This window comes from Rhynchophorus ferrugineus, unplaced genomic scaffold (genome assembly GCF_030347505.1).
Source record: "Rhynchophorus ferrugineus isolate W39M unplaced genomic scaffold, kcgeb_rfMv2 rfM1, whole genome shotgun sequence".
Taxonomy (NCBI): Eukaryota; Metazoa; Arthropoda; class Insecta; order Coleoptera; family Curculionidae; genus Rhynchophorus; species Rhynchophorus ferrugineus.
This window is the reverse complement of record NW_027472580.1, coordinates 75,392,600-75,415,418: the sequence shown is the minus strand read 5'-3', so window position 1 is coordinate 75,415,418 and position 22,819 is coordinate 75,392,600. Positions and strand designations below refer to the sequence as shown.

The window sequence follows — 22,819 nt, the reverse complement described above, 5'->3', positions numbered from 1 at the left end:
ACGCGTCGTATCGTAAAAATTTTAAGGACAAATAAATTTCTTTACATGGGATCCCGCTCGTTGGATTTGAGTACCTTTCAACACGCTCATGTTTTCTAGCGGAAACGTATACGTCTCATTGACTAGCACTGATCTATCATTAGGAGAGCGACACTGAGTCCTTTTCGTATAAAAATATCGTTCTCTCGTTCGTTATGGCCATGGTATGGAAGATGGTCGTGAATGATCGATAATTGACTTAGATATTGAGATAAACAAGTTCGAAAATGTTTAAAGTTATATGAATATAAACAAAACTTTAATTTTTAGAAGAACTATGTAAACCTTGTTAGTAGATACATGTCTATAATCTTTGTTGATTGGCCTTTGTCAAATACATTTTTTATATTAACACATTTAGAGGTTCAACAATTTTCGGAGTGGTCACAAGTATACCTTCCGATAAGTATTATTTACATGACATGTAAAGGACTTCAGTAATTGATCTTCTGTGTAAAGGATATTATTCTAAATTTTGCTCAAAACTATATATCTATCCTTTCATCAGTTCGGATCATAGCCAAAGTTTTATAGCGATATTACGTTGTATCACTTAATTTGAGCAAAAATAATAGAGCATTGCCTATATTATGCAACCCCTTTTCTTAGAAAGATGAAAATCAAATAAGTTAAATTAAATATCATGCTTTTGTTGGAGCCCAAAGAAATATCAATCATAGAAATCAATTTATTTATGTTACCAGACATTAATAACTAATGAGAGTAAAAGAAACAGCTGAATGAAAGCGACTATATGTGGTTCTTAACATTAATTCGAAACAAAGGTATCTGCATTTGCATCTAATCTCTCCAAACTTGGAGCACTACATGCTTGTCACAGGTCTCAATGTTTATTGTTTAGAATTTTCATATTTTGAAAACTTTAACGTTAACAATGTTCTACATTTATTAAATCAAAAATTAATACAATTAATACTATTTCAGCTCTACAAATAAAGGTGATTTATATAATTTTACACTTGAATTAATAGAGAACTAAAGTTTCAAATCAAATTAATTCTTTGGTTTGACTGACATGCTTTATATATTTGGATATTAAATATATTATGTTGAATTTATAAATTGTATATTGATATTCTAGGCATATTAATACACAAATAAATGAGAGAAAGAACTTAACAAAAGATAAATATGTTAGATTCCTCACGTTTTCGTATATGAACAAAGAAAAAATTAAGATTAAAACAAAATTTCATATCCCAAAATATATACTATATTTAGTGAAACTACAAGAAAGATAGCACAGTATTATCGATCCCAATGACTGAAAGTGAAAAGAAAAGAGGGTTGTAGAATAAAAATTTGATATCGCTTTTTTTTTGAAGAGTTACATGGAGGAATAGGTTTACTAGAAACTTTATATACAAAGAAACATATTAAAACGTGATGTAATTGTTGTTTAAAATTATTTTAATACAGCTTATGCTTGACATTGCTTAAGTTTCTTGAATTTAGATTTTTTGAATATATAATTACATTGGTTTTCTAAATTACAAGATAGGGACCAAGTTAATATCTTAAATCTAGTTAAGTTGCCATCTAAATGATCAAATTAACTTCTGAGTTACATGGAGAAATAGATTTACTCAATATTATATGTGGACAATGAAACAAATTAAGACCAAAACAAAATTACATCTTCGATTGTTTTAAAGTTATATTAATAATTATATTAATATATTGTTTTATATTGCTTACGTATTTGTAAATTAAATTTTGTTGAATATATAAATACATTGGTTTTCTGTACAAGAGGAACGAATTAATATCTAAAATTAATTAAACTAATTAAGATGTCAACTTCTTCCTCTTCGTAATCTATCCATCAACAAACACGAATTTATGATGAAAACTCCTTTCAGTCTTGTACTTCAGAATATTTAAGTTACTCGAGGAAATAATTTTTAATAATTTTATTTACAATACTAGTGTAAGACAAATTCATTTAGTTTCTAGTGTCAGTTGTCTACATCAATGTAACAAATGAATAATAATTTTAAATAACATCTAATAATAAATCAATCCTGCTTTTGTGAAAGTATTTTTAACTAATATTAGTTATTTTTTCACACATATGACAGTATGTTTTTCATTAAAATAATATGTACCGAATATGCTATCAATGGAAATTGATAATATAATCCCAGAAAGATTTAACAATAAACAAATAAAAAGGAGAAAAATTCGTGAACTCATAAGATACCTAAAAGAATTTTGGTGCAATGCATATTAGTAAAAATACTATTGATACATCAAAAATTAAATAATAAGTATTACTATTAAACATTGTATAAAATAGGGTATAGACTTACCGATGATATAACCAAGCAAACTCAATCACCAAGGATACAAGCCTTGAACCTAAAACAAAGAAAGAAATTAATTTTTGCGGAAATAAATATTTAAAGTAAATATTTGTTAATTTGTGAATAAACAAAAAGAACGAAAATGTCATAATACATTGTTATATATATACTGCCATAAAAGTAATTGGAAATGCAGAGACAATCAAATGTAACAAAAACCAACCAAGATCAACCAAAGGAGCAATAAAACTTGAATCGTATTAATTTAATCATATTTTGACATATTCAATGTTTAAAGCAATTATACAGTGGTGGTATATTATAAATGATTATTAATACATTAAATATAGTGTTGGCATGTATATATTTAGTAAATTAGACAATATTACATTATCCCTATTTTGTCAAGACCTTGTCTCATACACCTTTGACAACTAAGTATGAATATATTCTAGAGAAGGGCTTATGTCTTTTATTTATGTTAGCTAAGTGTTATTTACAGTTTTATAACAAAATATAGTGGCGTTATTACAACAAAATATAGTCAGGTTCTAACATTAGTTTATATGCTAAGAACGATCAACATAAATAAAACAAATAAAATAGTGAACCATTTTCTTGTATACAAAACTACAACAAGAAATGTTGAAACGAGAATACGTGAAGCGATAAAATAAGAAGAACGTATGATCCGCACAGCACCGAATATTTATAAGGTGGTTCCTTTGAAATGCTATCCCGGTCGGCTGGACGGCCATTTTGTTTTTATTTTTTCGCTTTTCGCTCGTAAATAGCAGGACGTAAATTCTGCGGGCGTGATGCTACGGAAAGCGTTTCGTTTTTGTTTTTCGTCTTGGGCTTAAGCGGCGACGGCGAAAGGCCGGCCATCTGCGATACGGCGTTCGTCTCCAGACGATAGTTTTATTTGAATTTGGCGTGATCTTGTCTTGAACAAACTACGGTTATTGAACGTGGCCATATATTTTTCGTATAACTGTTCAATTTAGAGCAAACCCTAATAAAACCCATAAATTGTTACATATGGCAGGTGTTTCTTGAAATACTGAACTATGTACAAGCTGTAAATATCTGTTGACTTATAAAATGAGATAAGTTATTTACAATATGGTTATTATAATCTTTATTTACAGATTAATGTGTTACTATTTTTTCCGTTAAATTAGACTACTTAAGTTAAAGTTGAGACTATACACTATATAAGTTTGAATTATTTGTTTCGCATCAGACTTCGAATTTCCTCGCATTGTCCAATTGCGCTATTGCTTCCAAATTGTTGTGATTTAGTACTCTTATTTCATATTTTCGGTGATACATTGGATAACTTTTTACATCCTTTTAATTTTAGGTCACTACGAAGTTTTTCATCTCTTATGTAGCGATAAACACTGATAGTTAATCCAAGAATTTTGTTTTGGCAATATCGGATTACTAGTCGGTTTGATTTTGTATTGCAATCTCTTATGCAAGTCCAAATAGGCTTTAGTATTAACTCATAATCAAATCACTTTGATCTTAGATCAAGTTGGGAGTATTTTCCGATTAGTCAGTACTGCTATTTGATATTGAATCTTCACTGCTTTTCATCTAACGTGATGTTTCTCATTTAGTCAACCATTGAACTAGATCCTGATATATTTCGTTAATTTGGTAATGGAAATGGACATGCCTGACGAGTTGTAATTAGGTTCTTATCGTTTTACCGCAACGTAAAATTCACATACTTTTAAATTTTCTTCGGTAACGATGCGACCATTTCATATATTTCAGTTCAATTTTAATCAGGAAACAATTTTATAAAATTTGTGTTACTTTTGCAAAATAAAATACAGCTAAATCTTTGTTTGTTTGCCAATTATCTGATTTAAAGTAAATTTTTATTCGTTTAAAATAAAAATTATCGATGAGCAATACATTGTATGAACATTCAAGCCCAACAAACTTATGTTATAATAGCATTCGATATGAAAAGAATCCTGTCTATAGTTAAAAATATCAAAGCCATGAGACCGATTTCTAGGACAGATGACAGGAAGAGCATTAGCGCTCACAATGCGGATCATTTATATGTTTAACTTATATGGAATAATAATTAATTTTATTATTTTTAAATATTAAGGTTGAAACAAAAGTCATGTCAACGTCAAAGAAAATCTTGGCGCAAAATATAAACTATACTTAATGAAAGTATTGACCATGTAAACTTTTGTTAACAATTATCTGCAGCTATTAATATTATTTTAAAAGTTTTCGCTAGATTAAGTGTTATTATTTTGTAGCAATTTAATTCCAAAATGATTCGAAGAACTGTCTTCAGGGTTCAATGCAGATTCCAAGTTTTACCTTATTGAAACAAATACATTTTCTGATCATAAATAATAGTAATGTTTATTGGCAAATCCTTTATAATTGAATTGAGTGCAGCACAGGCTGATATTGTTGAAATATAGGGTTTTAAAACGCTAGTATAATTAATGTATTATAATATTTAAGTTAATAATGAACTATTCAAATTGTATTTAAATCAAATTAGTTGTATTAATTGAAATATACAATAATTTATTATATACATAAATCTGCTTTCTAATCATTATATAATAAATATTATTGATATTTTTGAAGATACATCCTAACTGCTAATTAACTGTTAATATTTCAAATAGAAATAAATAAAAATTAAAATGAAAATATTTTGTATTTATTTAATGAATAAGCTTTAATAATAATATTTGATTGTATTAATTGTTAAGTTTATAAATTGATTATGTTTATTATAAGTAGTATTAATAAATATTTTTAAATATTAATTATTTAATATTCAATTAATTTAATAGTTGATTTAATAGTTCAATTCTCCATATAGTTACTCAATCTCTTTAACTAAGCCAGTAAACTCATATACCGTTTTACCTTATATTTTATATTTTTCGGTGTTAACACAAAACAAGTCAATTTTCACAATATAAACACTTTCACTTTTCTAACAAACGTACATGGTGCGCAAGACAGAAACAACAACATCTATCAAAAATATACAACCGAAAACTTTTTCAAATTGCAAACTCAAATGTCCTTGAACGATCGCACAAATAATACGTACACGGCCGAAAAAATTAACAATGCATGAAGAAGTACGATCGACGATGAAGAGCACCGCCTAAAGGAAGCGTGTCTGGCCGGCCAACCAGAATGCAGAACTGCACAAGTTGAAAAAATGTATATGGCTGCGAAGGGCCAGGGGGGCTGTCAGACCCCTAATATTATCTGTCCCGTCTCACGACAGCGGACAACCGAAAAGTTAAAAATATCTTCGTGCCATGTATTTTCAGGAGGGTTTGATATTTTTTCATTTGTGTTCTGTACAGTCGACTTAAGAAACAAAGCCGTTTCGACTAAGGAGATATCTTTCGTGTACCAGTAGAAATATTGTTATGTATAATATAGCTATACATACTGTATAAATATAATTCTTAAAAATGTTAAATCTCTACTTAAATATATAAAACACGTAATATATGGGTAAAGGTTTTATAATCAGATAATATTAACAGCGGGAACTTCGAAAATACACAAAAGTTAAATTTTTATTTTAAAAAACATAAAAATGTCAATTTTCCTTTAATTAACAAATGCTATTGCTTTTGTAAATATGAAAACATAATTGAACATATGAAATACATAACATATGGGTAAAAGTGATCTAAATAATAAAATTGTGTTAAAATTAAGTGTTTATCTTAAAAAATACAAAATGTTGCCTTTTTGACATAACAAATATAATTAACTGATAAAGGTCATAGAATAAGTTTGATATATTAGTGCTTTTAAAAAAATAGTAAGACTTTTGACATAATAAATAATAAAAATATATATAGTAACATAATATTTATTTTTACAAATTTATTTAATTTCTTTAAAAGCAAACTGCCTTGGGTAAAATATAATATTGTTGAATTTCTTAGATGTTTATTTCGGTTTTAATTTCTGCAAATCTATTTCCTTGATGCAGTTTTTAATTTTCAATCAAGCAAATATGGCGGTTGTGAAATTGTGTTAATTAATGTTTTTATGAAAAAGCCAGGAACAACCAATTCGGTTTGAGATCAGCTATTATTATTGATAAAAACCTAAAGGTCAACTTACAATTTCGGTCTTTTGAAACCGATTCACGTAAATGACATATAGCACTCTAGTAATATTTTTTATTAATTATTAAGCTAAGCAGACAAACATTATACCACTTATTTTATTTGTTACTAATTTTGCCCACAATAATAATGTGATTATGTGAAATATACACAATGTACTAATAAAAGAACAAAAATTAATGCGTACCTTTTGCAAATGCAAATAGATAATTTCTGATTATCAATGATTTTTGAAAAAAGATCCAATGATGTTTTTTTATCAGTAGTGAAGATATATTCATATTTCAATTATCCTTAAATTAATATTTTCTTTATCATTTATTCTATTCTTCAGCAGACTCGGGTGTATTAAATGTATTATTAATCGGCTTGGTAGCGCCTTCTACTGCTGCAAGAGCCGCGGGTTCCCATCGACATGGAATTTAGTTGTATGTTATTGATGGTTACTGTAATATTATGTGTTATTGATGGTTACTGTAAATGTATCTTAACATCTGACAAAGAATAACCGTCCAACTTACGCCAGTAACCAGGCTGGATAAGATCGCAGATCTTCTGGTATAGTATCTAAGATGGTAATTGTTCAGTTGGTACACTTAATGACGAGAACCCTGTTTCTAAGCCCACGTTAAGCCGTAGTTTCAGTACGTATAAACCCTCGGTGGTAAAAGGTGACTTAATGGTACTATATTCTTGACAAGAACACATATATTAAATATACAAACTCTTCAAAAGTATGGTGCATCAAAATTATAAAAATTAAGAAGACACAAGAAAAAAGCATATCTAACAAAGCATGTCTATAGAAAAGTTTATACGGTGCAATGTTTAGAAAATGTCGATATTAGTGAGAATTGTAAAAGCAGTCAAAAGACGTATACATCATATAACGTTCTCAAGAAGAGATTGATTGGTTACACGAAAACATTTTGGAAAGCCCAGATATGTTTTATAATTAATATTAAAAATTTACTAACTCGAGCTTAGCGAATCCATAGTACAGAATAATTTACAAATGGGATTCAACTTTAAGAATATAAAAGCTTCAATTATTTTAAAAACCAAAGCCAAAAATTATTTAAGATAAATTTTAAAAACAAATTGGCAATTTGTGCAATAGTTTTGCGAGAATGACTGATACAAACTGGGTATGTTATAGAAAATGATCCTTAATAACTGTTACAAAACCGTTGAATGAAATTTTGAATAAATCTTTGAAAATGTATACACAAACCTCAAATCCCAAAAAAATCGAATTACTGAGCGAAGATATTATTTTTATATGAATATAAAATTAAAATATTGAAATTATTAAATTAATTTTGATTTACTTTTCAAATATTTTAGTAGCGATATTAAAATAAACGTATATTTAAAACTGCATTATAAAAGTCTTGCATCGACTATATTGGTTATTAAAAACTCACCTATCAATTACCGATAGACTTGTTTTAAGCATGCTTATGTAATTATTGGTTATTTTAGCAATATTAAATAATAATATGTTTAAAATTATGACAGTTTTACGATCGTCGATTTATTTTTAAACAATAAAATGTCAGTATATAAATGACCGTGTAAATAGTCTATTGAAAATGTTATTGGCAAAAATAATTAGGATGTAATTATAAACAAGTTAGAAAAACTAACCAAAAAAGTAATCAAAATTAGTTACTATATGTAAACACATAAATGGCAAATAAAATAATGTAGCTCTAGTATTAAATACAATTTAAACGTTATGATAAGTCACCTTTAGTATGACAATTTATTTAAAATTTTAATTTAGTTGTACTGATTGTCAACATATTTTGAGAAGAATTAATGATAAAATAATGTTATGGGTCCCAATTATACTACTAGAAAATCATCTTGTAACGCACAAAGTCACATATGAAATGATTTGCATCAAAGAGAATCATCAAAAGAACTATACAACTCTTTCGGATATGTAATTAATTTTCTTCTGTTCGAGTAACTATATTTCAAGATGAAAACTCTTGAATTGAATCTCCCATTCCATGCTACCACAAAACACCGATTGCAATTCAATATCTTCTTCTAGCCAATACTTTTTCCAAAGTTCCAATAGCTACAACGAAGTTTTAAATGAGAATCGAATGTCAACGGCATTATCTGGTAAATACAGAAAGGTTATATTTTTACATACACGTTTTCAAAAATTATACAGTTTTAAAACACTATCAATTTTTAAATATATAAGAACTTTTTCTTTCATTACTAAGCTGAAATCCATTAGATTTTGTTAGTAATCTTCAGTGTTAGGTCTGCCTAAGATCCTAACTAAACTTGAACTGAAACTTCGACATGTCTATAACTAATAAAAATATTTCTTTAAAACAACTTTTTAAAATTTTTTTAAATTAAATTTAACATAGTTATTCCTAAGTAGTAGATATATTTGAGATGAAAACGATAACATCAGTTATGTCATCTATTGTAAAATTTTTAAAGAATATATATACATATCTGTATATATATATATATATATATATATATATATATAACGTGTGCTTTTTATTGACAAAATATATAACACCTTAAAGGCTTTTCGTTTTATTACCGCCTATCTTTATCGGGGAAATTTACAGCTACCCCCCTTTTTATCAGACACGAAAGAAAAATTTAAATATGGTGGTATGAGGCTGAAAATTTAATATAAATTCTTTTCGAGCTCCGCTTTCATAATGGCCATAAATTTTATCTGCACTTTAGATGTATTTCCGAGATTTAATTAACCATGGAAAATATTTCATTCTCCATCGAATATAAAATTTAATTTAAGCGTACACAAGGAGAATTTCTTGGAAATAACGGTGTGGACTTTTTGTGCCCCCTCCAGCAATTTAAATGCAGAAATGATTATAGTATAGCAGGTCTTCCTGTCTAGATCTTCTCTATATCAACATAGTTTTATAGGTTAGTCCATGTCAGGTTCAGATTAAATTTAATTGTTTTGTGTAGGTGTTGATATTATTTTGTCTCTATTTATTAATAGTAATTTAAAAAATACTTGAAAATAATATTTAACCAACATATACAATAAACCACCATTCCAATAACATGTATGACTCTTGATATCTCAGTTAAATAAAATATAATTTTGTTTAATGTAAACTATACTCTTTAAATTATATTGTTATTATATATATATATATATATATATATATATATATATATATATATATATATATATATATATATATATATATATATATATATATATATATATTTTATATATATTGTTGCTGTAATTTTTAAGTTCTTATCAGTCATTCTGTGAGAAGTAAAATCAGCATAATAAAAGTATTTCAGAATAAACTCCTGATACACCAAGAAGAATTATTTATGTCGAGACATACGGACTCCAGCTTTCATAGAGATTCTCAACAAGACATAAGGAAAGACTCGACTCTCACGTAAACATCGAAGTGCTGCAACTCTTATTCAACAGTGAACTAGGACGCAAACTCTAGAGAACCAAACCCTTTGATCTTGCATAGTTGTGTAATAACGTGCACTATATGGTAAAAACATTGAAAAGTGCTACTAACTTTTATTTTATTAGAGTCTAAGTAAGGACCAAGCCTTCCCATATAAAAAACCAATGAAAAAGTCCCCGGCCTGACACAGACGGCGCTACTAGAATTAAATCCATATGTTTTTAGTTAGTCATAACCGTCAAAAGATGCGTGTATAAATTTAAGAGCTGTCGGATCATTAGTTTGTGAATTATAGCATTTTGAGTGAAGCAACTGTTATTATTGTAAAGAGAAATGGATAAAAATTAATTTCGCGTGTTGATGAAATATTGTTTTTTGAAGGGAAAAAATACAGTTGAAGAAAAACTTTTCTTGACGCCGAGTTTCCGGACACTGCCCTAGGAAAATCAACCACCAAGGATTGGTATGCTAAGTTCAGACATGGTGAAATGAGGGCGGTGAACGTAGTGGGCGCCCAAAAGAGGTTGTTACCGACGAAAACATTTAAAATATCCCCAAAATGATTTTGAATGCCCTTATATTGAAATTGAATAAATGTGTACATCATATCATTCACGTATATTTGCACGCGCTAACTTTTGGCCAAAGATGATCAAGCGTTAATAAACCCGAGTTTTTGCATCGAAATGTGACAATGGATGAAATATAGCTCAGACAATTTACTCCGAAGTCCAATCAACAGTGATCCGAGTGGACTGCACACGATAAACATGCTCCAAAACGTAGGAAAACGCAACAGACGGCAGGCAAGGTTATTCATTGTCTACCTTAAGAAAAGAAGTACCATCAACAGCGACTATTACATAGCGTTACTGGGCCGTTTGAAGAACGAAATCGCCGAAAAACTGCCGCCTTTGAAGAAAAAGTAAGTGCTGATTCACGAAGACAATGCACCGTATCACACGTCAGTGAAAACGATGGCAAAAATCCATCCCTCAACCGTATTCTCCAAATCTGGCCCACAGATACTATTTACTGTTCTCAAATCTCAAAAGAATGCTCACTGGGAAGAAATGTTCGTCGAATGAAGAAGTGATCGCCGAAGAAGGACAAATCGTACTACTAAAATTGGATCGAAAAGTTGGAGGGTATAATCAGTGTATCACCCTTTAAGAGCATTGTTGAATAAAAATAATTAATTTTTCCAAAATATGGTGTTTTACTCTGGTAGGCCAGGAACTTTTCAACTGACCCGTTAGTACCTAGTTTTAAGTCCTTGTAGGGAAAAATTGCTAGTTAGTCGGCAACGAGTAGTATCAATATGTTATTACATATATATTTTTAATGCTTATTCTTCGTTCCAGCTCTGGTATACTAGTAATTGCATAATGTGTAACACATGTGGAAGAAATTAGGTAATTTCATGAAAAAAAAACTACTGAATATAAAAATTAGATATTTATTTTGTTACTTATTTTTAATTACAGCTAGATTTATTTAATAAAATATATTCTGTCTGTAACATATGTATATCGATGGACTTTAGTCATGTTAATAAAACCTTCAAGTATTAACAATTTTGTATTAGCACTATATTTTTTTTCCTTTCTCTGCCCGAAACCTGCACCAATTTAACATGATTTGAAAACCTTTACTTTACTTCGGTATTCCGTCTGTGTTATTGATATAACTGGCGACAAAAAAACTTGCATAATATAGATTTTTCATCTCAACTCTTAATGAAACATATATTTAGATTTTAGATTTTAGATCTGTGATTCATGAGAAGAAAGAGAGAATTATTACTTATTTATAGGTTATTTACGAGGAATAAGTAAGCAATTGCTTTGCAACGTGTGCGACGCGACATATCTATAGCACAGTCATATATAAAATAGAACTGATAAATATATTTTTTTTATTTCATTGATAGGTAAATAGGTAGGTTAAATATGGATTTTTAACATAATTTAGGTCTAACTTTTTCCAGCACGGACAGCACGATTAATTTGTTCAATATTCTAAAATTGTTTACTATTTGGGACACAGCACATTTCTATAATATTCGTATCAGGAAACGCGCTAACCACTTAAACATTTGAATATTGTATTCCGACAAATAGTTTTTAGTGAGTTTCCTACTATGAAAAGCAGCATTGCCCTGGAAAAAAATACAATTCTTACAGGCAGATTGTATTTCTTATTCGACCAACTATTCTGGGATCAATTTCTGTGTTTCTCTTAAAACCTATAGCAGCTCAACTCATAGCATTTCAACACATGTAAATAGTCTCTTGAAGACAAGAATATTAGGTAATGGAATTGAAACTTTATTTTACTGAAACTAACCTAAGCATTATAGAATTTATTAATTGATAATATTGAGTCAATTATTTAATAACATACTCATTATACAATTAAAATGACAATTAAGTAGTTTTGTTATGATATGAAAATTTTGTATTTTGTATACGTTTAAGAAAATCCGTGAAAGTATGTGTGGCAACGTTTAATAGAAAAACCTATCCACGTCACATTCGTCAAACAGTGCTCTTTCTAATTATTAACTCTTTCATTTTTTGATGCATGGCCACTATGAACAGCTTTTTGAGAAGAATTCTGCATATTTAAGATAATAAAGGTTTGGTCGATTGGTGTGTAGTTTCAAAATGCAAAACATTTCACTACATCCACCGGAAAAACTGGAACTAATTTTTCAGTCCTTTCCTGGCAATATTTTGAATTAAAAAGTATTCATTCACTATAAATTACCAATTTTTGATATAAGTAGGGGAGACTTATTTGTATTACCAATTGTTCTTTTGATGTAAAGATTTTTTATTTTAAATAATGAAAATTGATAACCGCCAGCTTGGTTGGCGCAATGGTAAAGGCGATAGGATGGTCCACCTACTGTTGCGATAGTCGCGGGTTTGAATTCGGCTGGGGCATAGTCATAAATTTATGTTTGTGATTGTTTAACATTTGTGATTATCCTTAGGCAAGACTGCAATATCCGACAAGGAAAATGATTCTAGTTACACTAGTAACCAGGCTGTGTAAGACCGGATGTCTTCTGGGACAATTTCTAAGTTGGTCACTCGCCAATCGGTAGTCTTAATGCCTCGACCGTGATTGGGAGCCCACGGTAAACTGTAGGTACAGTCCAGATAAACACTCGTTGGTAAAATGGAGAGTTTATAAAATATATATAAAATAAATGAATAACCAAAATGATGATACCTCAAATATACAATTAATTTTATATTTTTATATACATTTTGTTTTGTTTAATTTTTAGTAACCAAGCTTCCATGCAGATCAACACGTTTACAAAAAAACAATTTTATTTGATTATTTTTTCATGTTTGCTAATATCTCCAATGATATTGGATGTTAATTTGTTTAATGCAGTATTGTGTAAAGCAATCATGATTTATTGTTCTTCCTCGTTTATGTTTTAACACTTCTCTCGAAGCGATACACCCAAATTCGAACACATTCTGTTTCAAATAAGTTTTATCTCACTCGTCAGATATTTCACTTTTACTTTTCGGTGACACAATCATAAAACCTTCACAGATTTTACTACACCTATTTTAAAACTGCCATAAAACCATTGACCGGGCACATTTGCACGCATGTAAGACGGTGCCAAGAAAAGGGTTTCCGTTTTCGTAGATTTCACTTTCCAGGTAATATGTCGTTTTGATTTTTTTCTCATCTCCTGTCACCCTATTGTCGTTTCGCTCGATTTTTGAATAATTTTGTGGTTTTCCATCTAACCGCAAACGTTCAGTTTGCGCGTAGATTTCGATGGTTCCTTGAGGTTCCGCCCTGTTGGTTACCCTGAGTTCGGTTTCAAAGTAATTTGTTTATTTGAAGTTAGTGATATTGCAAAGATGATAAAAGCTAAAGGAATATTAAGGTAATGCTTAAATTATTAAGACTGTTTATTATTTTATTTATCTATTATTATTTTATTTACTTAATTAAATATTAACATGTACAAAAATTACCTATAGCAGAAAGACTTTTACATACAATTTTGGATGATTAACCAACATTCATTTATTGTTCTCTATAAATTTATGGAATTAAAGATTATGAATTTTCTTAGCAAATGAATTTGAATATTGATACATATAATGGTAATACATATCAAATATCATTAATCTATTCTAGGCTATTCAGTAAAATATTGAAGGAATTATATATTGAGGAAGTATTCCTTCAAATGATGAATGATCTTTCTCATCTTATTTAATTTTTATGTGTTCTTTAAGGCTTCGAAATAATTTTTACAGCATTACAATAATTAACATAGCTTAAATAGCAGAAAAGTGATCCTTTATATTAATAGTTCTTGATAACTTAAGATAATTTCGCTATCTTAATTATTACAGAAAGTGAAAGACTGAATAATTTTGACATTCTGCACTTTATACTAGTGATTTTTTTATACATGATGCGTCCTTTTGTTTAGTGCTATGTGTTGAACCTACATGCTTTGGTTTCTTGTCTCCCTATTAGTTCAAATAGAAATTCAAATAGAAAGAAGCCCAGAATACTTTTTCAATTTCAATATTAATATATGTTACATTAATATATATATATATATATATATATATATATATATATATATATATATATATATATATTAATGTATTATATATTAATGTATTCAATAAGTTGTTGAGAAAGAAACGGGTATTACAGCACACGGAAATGAAAAACAGAACTAAAATTTAAAAAATAACATCTGGTCTTCAATATAATTTCCCTCAATTTAAATAAACTTCGAAATTTTCTCCTATTTTTATAGTTTGATAACGAGCAGATGCTATATCTCCGTAAGCAGGTGCATTATCTAGATGGAAATGATGTTTCCCTGTTTGATTAACTAGCAGGTAATCTTGGAACATTTTTATTCTCCCAAAAAATTGACTCAAACCCGTCATCACGTACAAGCCAAAATATTGGATTTATATCCGTCCTTGAACTGTAGTTATGATTTAAGATCACGATATTATATCCAAGTTCCGTTAGTAATTATTATTGCATTATCAATTAATATGGATTAGCTATTGGCCCACTGTATTTTTCTCTTACGATCTAAATTAACAATTATAAACATAATCATCCTTCATGTAATTGTAAACTAACCCAGTTGTGATTAAAAGTAGTATTTAATATAGATCTAATTAGGTCTGTATTTCCACGCGTTGTAAACAGACGTTATTTCCTATATAGTATTATGACGGAGTATGTACATGCGAAGAATATGTATAGTTGTCTTAAAATAACGTAACCTAGAAACCAAGTAACAAGACGAACAACTTATAAAACTCAACAAATCAAAGCAACCGTATTAATGAAGTAACAGGTACGACTAGCTTGTTGGTAATTGGCAATTATAGTTTACTGTATATAAATAACATTTTAAAATGACTATTTATTACAAATATGGAATACATAATATATGTTAGTGGTAGAAAATTAAATTAGTTCCTGATTTCTAAATAATAAGATCAATATCAAAATTATCATCTCATAGTCAATATTTACCGTCAGTAATTGCAGTATTTCCTATTCTAATTTTGCCTAATTTTATTTTACTGAAAATAATCTTAAAATATTATACTTCTTTTAAGTTTTTCTTGTAAAATAAATCACATTATTTAATCTTGGCTTATTCTTAAAACTTCTTAGAGTTCCTTTAATTCAGAACTTGTATTAAGTAAGAACTATAGAAGCACATAGACTTCAATCAATTTGTTATAAAATATTCTTAAAATGAATAACATATCTTAATATTATAATAGAACAACTAATTGCTACATTAGTTTAACAATGTCGAAAAGGTAAATTATGTTTATATAACGACATATGTAAAAGCTTCTTGTATGTAAAAGGTCAATTGAAAAGACACCGGCCTACCATAGTAAAACATATATTTTTTGCCAAAATTAGTGTTTTTATTCAAAATCATTCCCTTCAAGAGTGATACACTGATTATAGCGACCCTCCAACTTTTCGATATCTTTTTTGTAGCACGATTTGTCCTATACTTCAAAATAGGCCTCAGTTTCGGCGATAACCTCTTCATTCGACGAAAATTTCTTCCCAGTGAGCATTGTTTTGTGACCTTGGTCGCTGGTCGGGTCGCTGGGTGGCAGATCTGGAGAATACGGCGGATAAGGAAGAAAGTAGAAGCCCAATTCATGGATTTTTGCATTTTCACTGATTTGTGACATGGTGCATTGTCTTGGTGAAACGGCCCAATAACGCTATGTAATAGTCGCTGTTGATGGTCCTTTCTTTTCAAGGTGGTTAATGAAAATTATTCCATGAAATCCTCCCAAAATACAGACACCATAACCGTGTCAGCCGATTGTTGCATTTTTCCACGCTTTGGAGCGGGTTCATCGTGTGCAGTCCACTCGAATGACTGTCGATTGGACTTTGGAGTGAAATGGTGGAGCCATGTTTCATCCACATATCGACGCAAAAACTCGGGTTTATACGCTTGATTATCTTCAAACACTGCTCCGAATCATCAACTCGTCGTTGTTTTTGGTCAAAAGTGAGCTCGCGCTGCACCCATTTTGCGCAAAGCTTTCTCATACCCAAATATTCGTAAATGATATGATGTGCACGTTCAGTTGATATGTTAATGTCTGCTATTTCATTCAATTTCAATTTACGGTCATTCAAATTCAGTTTGGGCTTTTTTTAATGCTTTCGTCCGGTAACAACCTCTTTTGGGCATCCACTGCGTTCACCGTCTTCGGTGCGCATTTCACCACGTCTAAATTTAACATATACCAATCCTTGATGGTTGATTTTTCTGGGACAGTGTCCGGAAATCAAGCCAAGTTTTTGCTTCAACTGTATGTTTCTCCTCAGAAAGCTATATTTCCATTTTTTTTACAATAACAAATGTTACTTCACCCAAAATTCTATAAATCACAAGCTAATGATCCGACAGCTGTCAAATTTATACACGCATCTTTTGAGGGTTAGGGCTAACTAAAAAACATATGGATTTAATTCTAGTAGTGCCATTTTTGTGTCAGGCTGGGGATTTTTCAATTGACTTGTTATAGGTTGCGAACTAGACTCCCTCCTCGAACGCCGACTTTGGATTGATAGTGATAATGATGATGACTATTGTAGTCGAAAAAAAAATAAAACCAAAACTCATATATGTCAATAATATTTTTGGGTCAACATTTGGCCAGCCCCCCATAAAGTTTGATTTTTGGACCTGTATTTAAATTATTTCTCTATCGGTTCTAGTCTACTCAATCTACTCAAAACAGGCCATCAGGGCCATTTTTTGAGAGTATGGTGTATCCATTAGCTCGCTAGACCGAAATCAGGTAAATAAAATAATTAAATTTCATGAAAATGTTGCCTTACCATGATGAAATATTTTTACTATTTATATGTATTTTTATTATAAATGCTCATATTATTTCTTAGTGTTTTGTTCTTGATATTCTGACGATTGTAAGCAGCTCTATAATTAACCATCCACTTGGGTGGTATATCGGAGACTTTTCGACAATTAAAACCGTCCAAACTGAAGTTTTGTCTCAACGTTAGCCGTTCCCCATCACGGACATTCCACATAATTAACGCTGCTCAGATCGCCTTTCAGCTCAACCAATGATATAAAAATGCGTCTCGAACGGAAAACCTGTTTCGAATTCCGATAGCATCTGCCCCAGGTACGGTGACGGCCATCGTCTGGGTCTACCTGCCGTTCGGTAGGCTCATTAATTGGGCTGACCATATACAAATCTGATAGCAGCCATCTTTGTTTTTTTTACGTGCTATAAATATAATCACTAACTTCTCTATGTCTAATTTCGACAATCCTAAAATAATGATAAAATAATAATTATTAAGTTTGGTTAAAATATAAGTAATATATCTCTAATAATATTTATTCAGCAATTCCATAAGAATATTTTTGGTTTATAGTGATGTATGCTTTAGTAGTATATCATTGTTAAAGACGAGCCGCGCTCTGGTTGTTCATTCAGATCACACAGAGGAATACTGACATATTTTATCTAGTTCATTTCGAGCAAGTTTCCATTTAATCAATCGAGGATCAAAATTATGACAAAACACGAAAAAAAGTTGTGATCCAAGCAGGAGGAAGCTTCAGAAACGTCTTAAAAACCTAAAAAAAAAGACAAAGGACGGTAAGCATTGTAACAGATTCGCCCTACATTCGACTATTTTATTTACATTTACTTCGATCATTGTAAATATTGTTTAATGTTATAAAACTGACTTCAAAAGAGGTTTCTAAAAACACTCCAATTTTAGCTTCAGATTCTACCTAGAATGATGGAATTAAGGGTTTACCAAAAAAATGTTGAATGTTTATCAATCAAATGATCCTGATGTTGCTTACCTATTTCAGAAGGTTAGTATAATGAAATGTTATACAAAATTATAGAATTATGAACCAACCTGGTAAAATATATTCTACAGTTACATAATATAAGGCTCGATCTTAAATTAATTATTGAGAAAGTAAATAAATAATAGTACTGCAACATAAATTTACCCAGAAAATAACATACAATATATATTTTTAAAATACATTATATATTAGTTTTTATAATATAATAGATTATATATATTTATATAATACATTTCATATAATATAATCACAATTTTATGTTTGACATATATTATGAAAAAGTAGTGAAAATTAAAAGTGGAAAATATAGCAATTTGCCCGATATATTAACAAATTTTATTCCATTGAAAACTTCAAACCCTTTAAAGTATATTGTTAATTATTTTTATATTAATTAAGTTGCCTCACATATCATTTTTAATCCACTTTTTTCTTGAAATGATTCTTCCCAATACCTGATGAAATAGCTATTAGCTAAATAGCCTAGAACAAGTTACTGTTCAAACTTTGAGTCCATTTTGGTGTCTAAATTTCTTAGAATACTTCATTTCCTTAAAATTTTGAAACAAAATGCATATATAGAGACATTTTTTTCTTAAAATACATTACTGTTTAGAAATTGTAGATTACATAGAATTTTTGCCGTAATATTTTATAATAATTCAAAATACGAAACCTAAATTTTTATATTTTTATACTGTATATATCTAAGTTTTTATGTTACAGTTCTCTATCTGGTAAACGTATAGGGTGTTAATGTCATATATTCTTTTTTAGTATTTAGTATGCTTATAATAATTTAAGGTATATACATAACCAAAGGTGTTATGATTAAATGTAGTTATAGATATTATATTGTAAAAGGACATAAAAGTGAAGATGATTAATTTCATATTGTGATTTATAAGTTGCTATTATAAGTATGGTTCAAATTAGCGCAGTTATATTATATTTAATTAATAAGTTATTATTGTATAATATAAATTTGAATACATGTTATTATTATAATTTAATGGCAAAATATATATTTTTTATTACTTCCTGATCTTCGAGGCAGTGATTCGATTAATTATCTTGATACATCTTTAGAAATTTCCTTGTAAACAAATGGGAATACATTAAGTAAATCATCATTACTTGTAAATATACAAGCGCTATTTTACCTAACCTTGCTCAATTAGCTCACTGGAAATGTGGCCATATTAAATCCCGTGTTACATTGGCTGCTTGTTTGTTATTATGTTGAGATTTCCAAGCCGAAGGCAAATTATTTTTAAAGATAAACGATTCATATAATATAATTTTTACAATAAACTCTTCTCCATCCTCTCAAACTTTATCTTTTAAGTGGTAGTTTTCTGAGTTTAGTTTGATATATCAGTTGAAAGTATCATTCATGTTATTTCAACTGATATATTCAATTTAAAATTCCTTTAAGCAGACCACCGCATTTACATTTGATACGCTCTTTTGAAAATTTCAACCAAGCCTATATGTTCTTCCTTGAAACGAACTTATTGACTAGTCGCCTGTAGTCTATTATTTATTCACGTGAGACACGTCTAATTTTTGGAGTTTTCATTTTTTATGTCATTTGTAAGCAAGAGGATAGAGATTGCTGAATATATACTGATTATTTATTTTTTTAGTGAATTTACAAGGTTTATTTAAATTTCTTTCTTCTCTATACGAATTTACTTATTTTCTGAACTAAATTTGTATATAACAATAATGTTTAATGTTAAATTTACTCACGCACTAGGAAAATTTCATAAGTTAATTTCCAAAAGATTTAATTTATAAAGGATACAATTATAGACTTTCTGTATCTCTACTAATTATATTTAATATTAACTGTCGATAATATTATATTTAACCATCACCTGTTTAGATAAACTAATTTTTTTATTATATCGCTGCTCATAAAAACTCACCAAAAAGTTGTACTCCTACTCGGAAAAAAGTCAATACGACACAATGCACTTCCTCCAACGATCAACCCAACATATCTTTGCACTAAAACGATTTACGCTGGTAGCGAAAACGCGAAGCTATCGGTACACGTGTGGCGAAAAACTGTCGGTATTATGAAACATCAGATTTTATGATAAATATAGCGGTGAACAGTAAACGGGCCTGTCGCGCGGCGATTTCGACTTGGGGGGAAAGACCGCGACACTGGTTCTGGTCGTACTTGGAGGCCATTCCGTTTGCCGATAGCTCCACCAACGCGCCATCATCAGCTGTTATTAATTCCAGTCAAAACGGCACTATATATAACGACTCAGATACTATGAATGCAATTAAAATTATTCTTAATTCATTATTTTAAAAATTAATTCAAACAATTAATCAACTTTTTTTAATACATTTATGTTTCTTACGATAGTAAAAACATGAAAGAATGTCCCCCACCAAGGCACATAAAAAATTGGAAGTATCAATAAATATTAATAACATAATTTCTGAAACAATCGTAAATAAATGCCGTTTGTTTTCCAACAGTACGATGAATTTAAATTGGTCAAATTGCCAACGAACTATAATGGAGGGAATACATAGGCGGCGTCGTAAAATTGCAAATCTGAAAAGCTGCATGAAACCATATCAGCTAACGAGCCATGGACTCTGTCTTCCGCCGGAGCATTAAACGAAAGATATAAGACACATTCGGAATACGGTCGAAGAACGATACCAGAGGCGTCACCTACGTTTTTTTTAATTTTGATTACGTTCCTACTTTTTTCTGAAAATTGATTGTTAACGTTCATGAAACGGAAATACTTTTCTTATCAAGGCAATTTCATTTGCTTCTTAAACATTATGCTAAATCTATTGAAGCCCAGTTTATTGAAGTAAAAGCAGCAAATATTAATTAATTAAATAATTGTAAATTTATATTTCTATAAACAAAAGAACTATATGACTATAAAATTAAGAGTGAAATTATAACTTATTTAAAAAAAACCAGTTAGTAAAAATTTACAATTAAGTTGATAGAACACTTGCCATAAGATTGTTTAATAATTTTATACGTCTTTATCAAACAAGTTCTGAACACCACTTTATTTAGATATTATCAACAGAAGAATTAAAATCTCAATATAAAATAAAAATGAAAATATAACTTATAAAAAGCAGGATTTAAACACCAATTAAAAGTTAATAATCTATTTGGTAGAATAACACTTACTACCAAATTGTTTAAATACCTTATCTGTCTTTGTCTTTATATTTTTTCATATTGTGTGGCTTATTACTTAAATATAACTTATTTTATACGCCAATATATGTAAGATGAAATATAAAATCATATATCTTAGTCTCCCAAATACACTATAATTCAGATTATATACAAATTTTAAAAAATTCATATTGTAGAGAGTAAGAATAACTGTATACATACAGCTGTAATGATATTCAAAAAAGTATATTGATTTCATATCTGAAAATATTACCAAAGTAAAATATTCATATCTATTAAAAAATATTATTATTAAGAAATTCTTATTTTTATTTTTAAAAACTTAACATGTTATAATGCATGTTGTTTATACTGTGTACTGGAAACTTTGGAAAAGGGTTTTTTGAAAGTTTTGTTTTTTCGAAAAAAAAAACGATATAAGTATTGGCCATTTGTTTCTATACATCTTTCGACCTTTCGGGAAATTTATGGATGCTATCCCAAAAAGACCACTCATCCAGTGCCACTTGAGCAAAACCACTCATCGAGCCTTCTTCGAAATTAGCGAAGTACTGCTCTGCCAGTGCGTGTCCCATTGGTGCGAGAAGTTCATAGTTGGAAGGGGCAATGTCCATACAGTATAGCGGGTGCAATAATATTTACCATCCAAGTGCTCCCAACGCTTCCTTGACCGGTTTTACTTTATGAAACGGCACGTTATCGTGCAGTAAAATCACTTTACATCAATGTATGGTTCAAATTCATTTTTTTTTGTTAACGATCACCGTTAACTGTTTCACCAGGTTTCAATAGTTCGTAATACATCACGCCACCCTAGTCCCACCAAAATAGAGCATTGCCTTTCGACCAAAACGATTTGGTCTTGAAGTATGATTTTGATTGATTTTTTGCAGTTAAACATTTCAAAATGAATTTTTATCACTTGTTACTATTCGATGCAGAAATGACTTCCGATCATACCTTTGAAGCAGCGTTTCACAGACGATTTTTCGATTTTCCATTTTCCTGTCACTCAATTGATGTGACAAAAAGTCGCTAACCATTTTTTAAGTCGCATCTAATGCTTCTGCCAATTATTTATGGGTTTGCCTTGGGCCTTCATCCATTAACTGTTGCACTTTCCCATCTTCAAACTGTTTCGGTCTACCAGAACGTTCCCTGTCTTGCGCACT

At 29.6% G+C, this 22,819-nt stretch overlaps 1 protein-coding gene across 2 annotated transcripts in view; it reads right to left on the bottom strand.

Moving 5' to 3' along the window:
- Positions 1-22,819, bottom strand: part of Abd-B (Homeobox protein abdominal B) — a 261,108-nt gene that overhangs the window by 156,025 nt on the left and 82,264 nt on the right. For both annotated transcript variants that reach the window (XM_076410122.1, XM_076410111.1), the window contains exon 2: positions 2,373-2,421. The gene's annotated coding sequence lies outside the window, so the exon portion shown is untranslated. The remainder of the gene's footprint in view (positions 1-2,372; positions 2,422-22,819) is intronic.